Below are 7,637 nucleotides of genomic sequence, written 5' to 3'. Positions count from 1 at the left end.
TACAATTTTCATTTGTTACTTCTATAACTTTTCTACAATTATTATTGGTCCTAAGCTCACACTAGCAGGTCACTTATCTAACTCTTACAGTTCTAAATGTCAGGGTACATCATGGCTCAAACTCTTATCTATTTAGCTTACTAAACTAAACTAAACCTTAGATTTGTATACCGCGCCATCTCCGCAAGCGCAGAGCTCGGCGCGGTTTACAGAAGTTAAGAGGAAAAGAACTACAATGAAGGGATATAGGAGAGGGACTGGGAGGTGATTAGATTTTTGAGAAGAGCCAAGTTTTCAAGTGTTTGTGGAATTTCTGAGCGGGGATGAGAGGTTGTTCCGGAGTTCTGTGGTTCCAAGTTTTCCTGCTTACAATGTGGTAAGGCAGGGACATACATTTTAGGCAGATGAGGTCAATAGATTGTATGTAGGCCAGAGCCATACTTTAAACAACAGTTAACCATTTCATGACTGAAAAGCTCAGTTGTCTTTCTAGTCTGAATAATTCTAAGGGAAGGAATGGTCAGCAAATGCTCTTCAGGTGGGTCAATTGGGGCCTCGGGAAAAGCTCTTTCCGTCTCACCTCGGCGCCTGCACCACACTCAAGTGCTCTCGAGGGCGCCACGTTGAGCGTCCGCACGTTCGGGGGGGGGGGGGGCTGCACCGGCGCGTCCAGCAGGCGTCCCCGCCCCCTCCCGTGACGCGCTTCCTGTTTCCGGCGAGGCGGAAGGCGGCCGGGGGAGAGAAGTTGTGTCAGAGGGGGCGGGGCGCCGGTGAAGGGAAACGGCGGGGACGAGGCGCGAGCGGCGTCGGAAGGTCGTCGGTTCGGTTGGGGGGAGGGGAGGCTCCGGGTCTCGCGCCCGCCGCGTGCGGGGGAATGTGGCTGAGCGTCGCCTCGCCGTGAAGGCGCGAGCTGGGTGGTGGGGGGCGGCGGCGGCAGCAGCAGCAGCAGCTCAACCGCCCCCTCCTCCTCCTCCTCCTCCTCTTTCGTGTTTCCTTTGTGAGGCTGAAGTTGGTGGCGGGGCAGCTCGGCAGCTGGAGGTAAGAAAGCCGCTCCCCGGAGCCCCCGCTCTTTCCTTCCTTGCAGAGGCTCTTCGGTCTCGGGTCTCTCGGAGGACGGAGGATAAGACGCATCTCTGCCTGAGGTGAAGTGAGGACATAAGAAGAGCACCGATGATCCATCTTGGCCAAAACCCAAATCCTAGAAACGTTCCATGCAAGCAGAGGCTTCCCCCATCTCTTACTCAGTAACAGACTATGGACTTTTCCTCCAGGAACTTGTCCAGCTACCCTATCCGCTCTTACCACAAACTCTGGCAATGCCTTCCTGGGTCAGACCAATGGTCCATCAAGCCCAGTAGCCCGTTCTCATGGTGGCCAATCCAGGTCCCTAGTACCTGGCCAAAACCCAAGGAGTAGCAACATTCCATACGGAATCTCAAAGACTAGCAAGATTCCGCAATCTTGGAGTAACAAGATTCTAGAATCCCCAAAGAGTAGCAACATTCCATGCTACCGAATCAAGGCAAATAGTGGCTTCCCCCATGTCTGTCTCAATAACAGACTATGGACTTTTCCTCCAGGAACTTGTCCAAACCTTTCTTAAAACCAGCTACCGCTATCCGCTCTTACCACAACCTCTGCCAACGCGCTCCAGACCTTAACTAAGAACGTAAGAATATAAGAATAGCCTTCCTGGGTCAGACCAATGGTCCATCAAGCCCAGTAGCCCGTTCTCATGGTGGCCAATCCAGGTCCCTAGTACCTGGCCAAAACCCAAGGAGTAGCAACATTCCATACAGAATCTCAAAGACTAGCAAGATTCCGCAATCTTGGAGTAACAAGATTCTAGAATCCCCAAAGAGTAGCAACATTCCATGCTACCGAATCAAGGCAAATAGTGGCTTCCCCCATGTCTGTCTCAATAACAGACTATGGACTTTTCCTCCAGGAACTTGTCCAAACCTTTCTTAAAACCAGCTACGCTATCCGCTCTTACCACAACCTCTGCCAACGCGTTCCAGAGCTTGACTAAGTGAAAAAAAAAAAGACCTCTTATTGGTTTTAAAAGTATTTCCCTTTCATGTCAACTGTCCCCTAGTCCTTGTAATTTTTGATGGAGTGAAAAACTGATCCACTTGTACTCATTCTACTCCACTCAGGAAATACTTTTTTTTAGGGAGATGCATGGAATAGTCTCTTGGTAGAGGTGGTGGAGACAAAGACTGTGTCTGAATTCAAGAAAGCATGAGACAGATATTTGGTACCAGTCATGTATTAGAATGTATAGCATTTGAATGTAATTGTATAAAAGAGTTTTGTTTTGCTCCCCATTTTTTAAAATGTTCTACACATTGAAGCTTTTGACATTGCGTACATAACAATAACAAAAATTTAATAAAACTCGGACTTGAAAACTTGATAGTGTAATGCTGCAGATGGGCAGACTGGATGGGCCATTTGACCTTTATCTGCCATCATGTTTCTATAATCACTTCCAATATCACAGCTCTGACTTTTATCCTCAATTGAATACAATTCTATGCATAAATAAATAATTTAATGAGTAAAGTGCTCAGACCCTTAAACCAAGCCGTGTTCCGGACTTCTTGCCTTCTGAGGTCGAAAATGCCAGTAGTAGTGACCCCTCCTGAGGAAAAATGTGAAACTTGAGTCGGGGGGTTGGGGCTCTACAGATGGCATTCAATATTTTTAATTAGAGCACTTTTGAGCACAGGCATTTTACACAGAGATCTATGGTCGCCAACAGTATAATCAATAAGCCACCAACCAACATATAAGAGAAGTGATTTTCTTTATTTGTGTTTTAATTTTCATTCAATATTGTTGGTGTGGGTAACAGAGAGTGTCAATGGGACAGTAAAGGCGACCATAGTTTGGTTTAAGGGTCTGAGCACTTTACTCATTAAATTATTTATTTATGCATAGAATTTTATTCAATTGAGGATAAAAGTCAGAGCTGTGATATTGGAAGTGGTTACATATCATTATCATCACAGATTATTAATTATAGCTCCTTAGATGAATGGAGTAATATCTAAACTCTGTGACTTCACAATGCAAGTGTTAAGAGCCTTCGCTTATAACAATAAAGCTCTATGACTTCAGAATGCAGGTGTAAAAAGCCTTGGCCTTTAGGGAGAGAAGGAGATAGTGCATGCTACGGATGGATGGTCAGACTGGATGGGCCATTTGGTCTTTATCTACCATCATGTTTCTATAACCATAAAGCTCTATGACCTCACAATGCAAGTGCTAAGAGCCTTAGCTTATAACAACAATACTCTATGACCTCACAATGCAGGTGTATAGAGTCTTAGCCTATAGGGAGAGCAGGAGAAAGTGGATGCTGCGGATGGGCAGAGAGAGTGTGGCGCAGTGGTTAAAGCTGCAGCCTCAGCACCCTGAGGTTGTGAGTTCAAACCCACGCTACTCCTTGTGACCCTGGGCAAGTCACTTAATCCCCCCATTGCCCCAGGTGCATTAGATAGATTGTGAGCCCACTGGAACAGAAAGGAAAAATGCTTGAGTACCTGAATAAATTCATGTAAACCGTTCTGAGCTCCCCTGGGAGAACGGTATAGAAAAATGAATCAATAAATTGGATGGGCGATTTGGCCTTTATTTGCTGTCATGTTTCTATAACCATAAAGCTCTATGAATGCCAGTGCACAAGACAGTGTTGTAACTGTTTCATACTATTAAGATATCCCTCTTTGAATAGGAGAGAAAACCCCCTCCCCATTAGTGTATTTCTAGATAAGAAACATTGGGGCTCATTTTCAAAGCACTTAGACTTACAAAGTTCCAGTGGTTACTGTGTAACTTTGTAAGTCTTAGTGATTTGAAAATATTCCTCATTGTGTTTTAATGTGTGTAAGCTGGTGTTGTGTGTGGCATAGTGATGTGAAGTGTTATTCTTTTTGGTATGTCCTAATGCTCATTTCAGAGTTGAGGGCACAGTAGCGCCAATGCTATGGGGCTGCTTGTGCTGTGTGCAAAAGGAAGATACCATTAAAGTTACTATGGTTGGGCAGACTGGATGGACCATTCAGGTCTTTATCTGCCATCATTTACTATGTATTGTATAAGTGTCATGTTTGTGAAACTCAAAATGTTTTAAACTGACAATGAGGATTGTTGGAATTTGCAGCGAACATGATTTTTGGCTAGTGCAGATTCAGAATACTACAAAATGGACTAAATAAAAAAAATCTGGTCAAAATACTGTATAAATTCTCCGTCACAGTATAATCAATTTTGTAAAGATTCAGTGTTTTCAGTGACACCTTGAACCTGTGAGCTCAAAAGTCAAGCCAGTAAACAAAAGTAATTGGAATCCATTATTGCACACAGAATAACCTAATTTATTTCTATGATTGCTAATGTGGCTTTAGCAACATTAAAAATAAAAAATGATTCAGTACATCTGAATTTTTCATATTCAGTCCAAACAACAAATTTCTTTTTCTCCAGCACTGTAGTATGTTGCATCTTAAACAGGCTTCTTCAAGGAGTTTCAAAACATGTCGTCCCTTCACTTAAATTAGTAATTCTTTGCATTTGTTTTTTAAATTGGTAAACTTATTGTGATCAACTGTATTTTCACCTTGCTATGAACACAGTGCTGCATTGGAAAAAGAGAAAAATTATTGTTTTTCAGTCTAAATATAGTAGTAAGTTCAGATTTTTTTTGAAAAGTTGATCGTCTTCTAAAACACATAAGCAATCAGAGGAATCCTTTAATAAGAGGCAGTAAAAATGGCCTTAACGTGCATTCGCTAAGGCCATTTTTACTGTTGCCTGAAAAAGCAATACCGAAACCCTCCATTATCTATTTGTCATGATTGGCCATGTTGCCATTAGAATGTATCCATTTAAAAAAATTAATGTGGGAAAATGTACCACCACCTGATTTGAAGTTGGTAAAGGCTCCTGTATCATCCGTGTGGTAACGTAGATAGATCAGGGATGCCCACTCTCTGTCTCTGATATGCCAGTCAAAAAAATTTAGCTCATGCACATCCCAAAACAAATCAGAATGTATGTAACATGTCCTGCGGCTAGCTTTTTTTTCCGCATTAGATGCGTGTTAGTGCCTAATGCAGTTTAGTAAAAGGACTACATAGAAATCAGAAGGTTTTTGAGTTTGATCACAAGGCTTTAAGTTGATATTGAAAATATTTTGAAAAAGTACCGCATTTTTCGCTCCATAAGATGCACTTTTTTTCCCCAAAAAAATGGATGGATATAAGGGTGCGTCTTATGGAGCGAATATACACAACGGCCCCCCCCCCCTGGTGGTACCTTTAAATTGCGGTGGTAGCTGGATGGCTGCTTCAGGGCCAGCGGCGCACAAGCACGGTAATGCCTGGGCCCACGACACTTCATTGGGCGAAGTGGGAGATCAGCATTCGGGACGCTCTTAGCTGACACAGCAGAGACTGCCGCAGACATCTAGGAGACATAGCATTGCAGGCCAGGGATGGTGGCACAGAGGGAAGAAAGCTTATCAATGCTGGCGATCCCAGGGCAGACTCCACCCGAAGGGAGGCAACGCGCAACTGTCGTCGTCTGAGCTTAGCAGCTGCCAGCGTAAAGAAAGCAGGGGAGAGGCCAGGGCTTCGTTGATGCCGAATGGGGACTGATTGTTGATACAGCTGGAGTCGGCATCCCCTAGCAGGAAAACCAAAGCATTTTCAGCCTGGGTCGCACCATGGAGAAATCTGATTTGATTTGCAGTCGACGGTGTTTCCTTGGCCTTTGCGCGGGTCTCGTCTAGTTCTTCATTAGCTTTGGGCACCATGTTGCAGTATTTAGCTTTCTTGCTCTAAGTCTTTGATCCTGTATGTGTTTGTCTTCTGTGTTCATGTTCTGTTTCACTGGAATTCTGATGGGTTCAGCATGCTCTGTTAATTTACTTACTGCCTTCGACAGCCCATTTTTTCTCTTCTGGTTGGCTGGGCTTCTACTCTGTGTTTTAACTTATCTGTTGTCTTGTGCTCTGGTACTTGTATATATCTTATTTTATATTTTGTCCACATATGGTTGCTTAGTAGATATGCTTTGTTTCATTATTCCTGCATTTGGTGATCTGACTTTATTCTATTGTATTCTAATTGATCCTTTGCTCTGTGATATGCTTTGCGGTATGTTTTATTAATTTGCCCTTGCGTCGATGATTCGGAAGAAGGTATCACGTGATGATACTAAGGGAATGCAAGACTCGGAAGAAACAACGGACAAATTACAGGAGTCGACTAACCCAGAAGAGGTTAGAAGGAGTGTACCAAAAGAGAAGACATTAAAGACCAAAACACAGGGAAAGGAAATGAAGACACTTAAATACCAGGATCTAAACTGCATATATACTAATGCAAGGAGCCTAGGAAACAAAATGGGGGAATTGGAAGCCGTGGCCAATGCAGAAGACTTAGACATTATTGGAATCTCTGAAACATGGTGGAATGAGGAAAGCAAATGGGATACAACACTGTCGGGATTTAAGCTCTATCGCCAGGACAGGTCAGGACAGAAAGGAGGTGGAATAGCCCTATACATAAAAGAAACCATACAATCGACAAGAATAGACACAGCGGAGATGACCAACAAGCTGGAATCGCTATGGGTTAAAATACCAGGTAGAAAGGGACATGAAATAAAAATGGGCCTATACTATCGTCCACCCGGGCAAACCGGAGATATCGATAAAGAAATGGAAGCCGAAATGAAACAAGAATGCAAAAACGGTTGCACAGTTATTATGGGAGACTTCAACTACCCCGGGATAGACTGGAGTCTTGGAAACTCAAAATGCACTAGGGAAACAGAATTCCTGGATGCTACACAAGATTGCTTCATGGAGCAGCTTGTTAGAGAACCGACGAGAGGAAATGCCACTTTGGATCGAATCCTAAATGGGTTAATGGGACCTGCAAAGGAAGTGGAAGTAGTGGGACCGTTGGGAAACAGTGACCATAACATGATCAAGTTCAAGGTTGAAGCAGGAATACCAAAAGGAAAGAGAACCATGGCAACAACTTTCAACTTCAGAAAAGGAAACTATGAAGCAATGAGGAAAATGGTAAGGAAGAAACTTAGGAACACTTCCAAGAAATGGAGGATGGTAGAACATGCCTGGTCTTTTTTCAAGGACACGGTGAGCGAGGCGCAAAATCTGTACATCCCCAGATTCAGAAAGGGGAGCAAAAAGAGTCGAATAAAGGACCCGATATGGATGACCAAAATAGTGAAGGAAGCGATAAGTAATAAGAAAAATTCATTCAGGAGATGGAAAAAGAACAAAACTGAAGGGAACTGGATAGAGCACAGGAAGTATCAAAAACAATGTCACCGTGTGGTTCGAAAAGCCAAAAGAGAGTATGAAGAGAGGTTAGCCAGGGAGGCTCGAAATTTCAAACCGTTCTTCAGATACGTTAAAGGGAAACAGCCAGCTAGGGAGGAGGTGGGATCGCTGAATGATGGAGTCAGGAAGGGAGTAGTGAAGGAGGAGAAAGAAGTCGCTGAAAGACTGAACATGTTCTTTTCGTCTGTATTTACGAACGAAGACACAACCAACATACCGGAACCTGAGCAATTCTTCATTGGAAATCAAGCAG

General features: G+C 43.6%; 1 protein-coding gene across 5 annotated transcripts in view; it reads left to right on the top strand.

Moving 5' to 3' along the window:
- The first annotated feature begins 779 nt into the window (after positions 1-779).
- The window catches only part of CHD6 (chromodomain helicase DNA binding protein 6), a 218,304-nt gene continuing 211,446 nt past the window's right edge, over positions 780-7,637 (top strand). For 3 of the 5 annotated variants that reach the window (XM_033962937.1, XM_033962936.1, XM_033962934.1), the window contains exon 1: positions 780-1,038. The gene's annotated coding sequence lies outside the window, so the exon portion shown is untranslated. The remainder of the gene's footprint in view (positions 1,039-7,637) is intronic. The other 2 variants (XM_033962933.1, XM_033962932.1) reach the window with 1 other exon arrangement.

Source organism: Geotrypetes seraphini, chromosome 11, assembly GCF_902459505.1.
Source record: "Geotrypetes seraphini chromosome 11, aGeoSer1.1, whole genome shotgun sequence".
Classification (NCBI taxonomy): domain Eukaryota; kingdom Metazoa; phylum Chordata; class Amphibia; order Gymnophiona; family Dermophiidae; genus Geotrypetes; species Geotrypetes seraphini.
The sequence above is the reverse complement of the archived record's forward strand: the minus strand, read 5'-3'. Positions and strand labels throughout refer to the sequence as shown.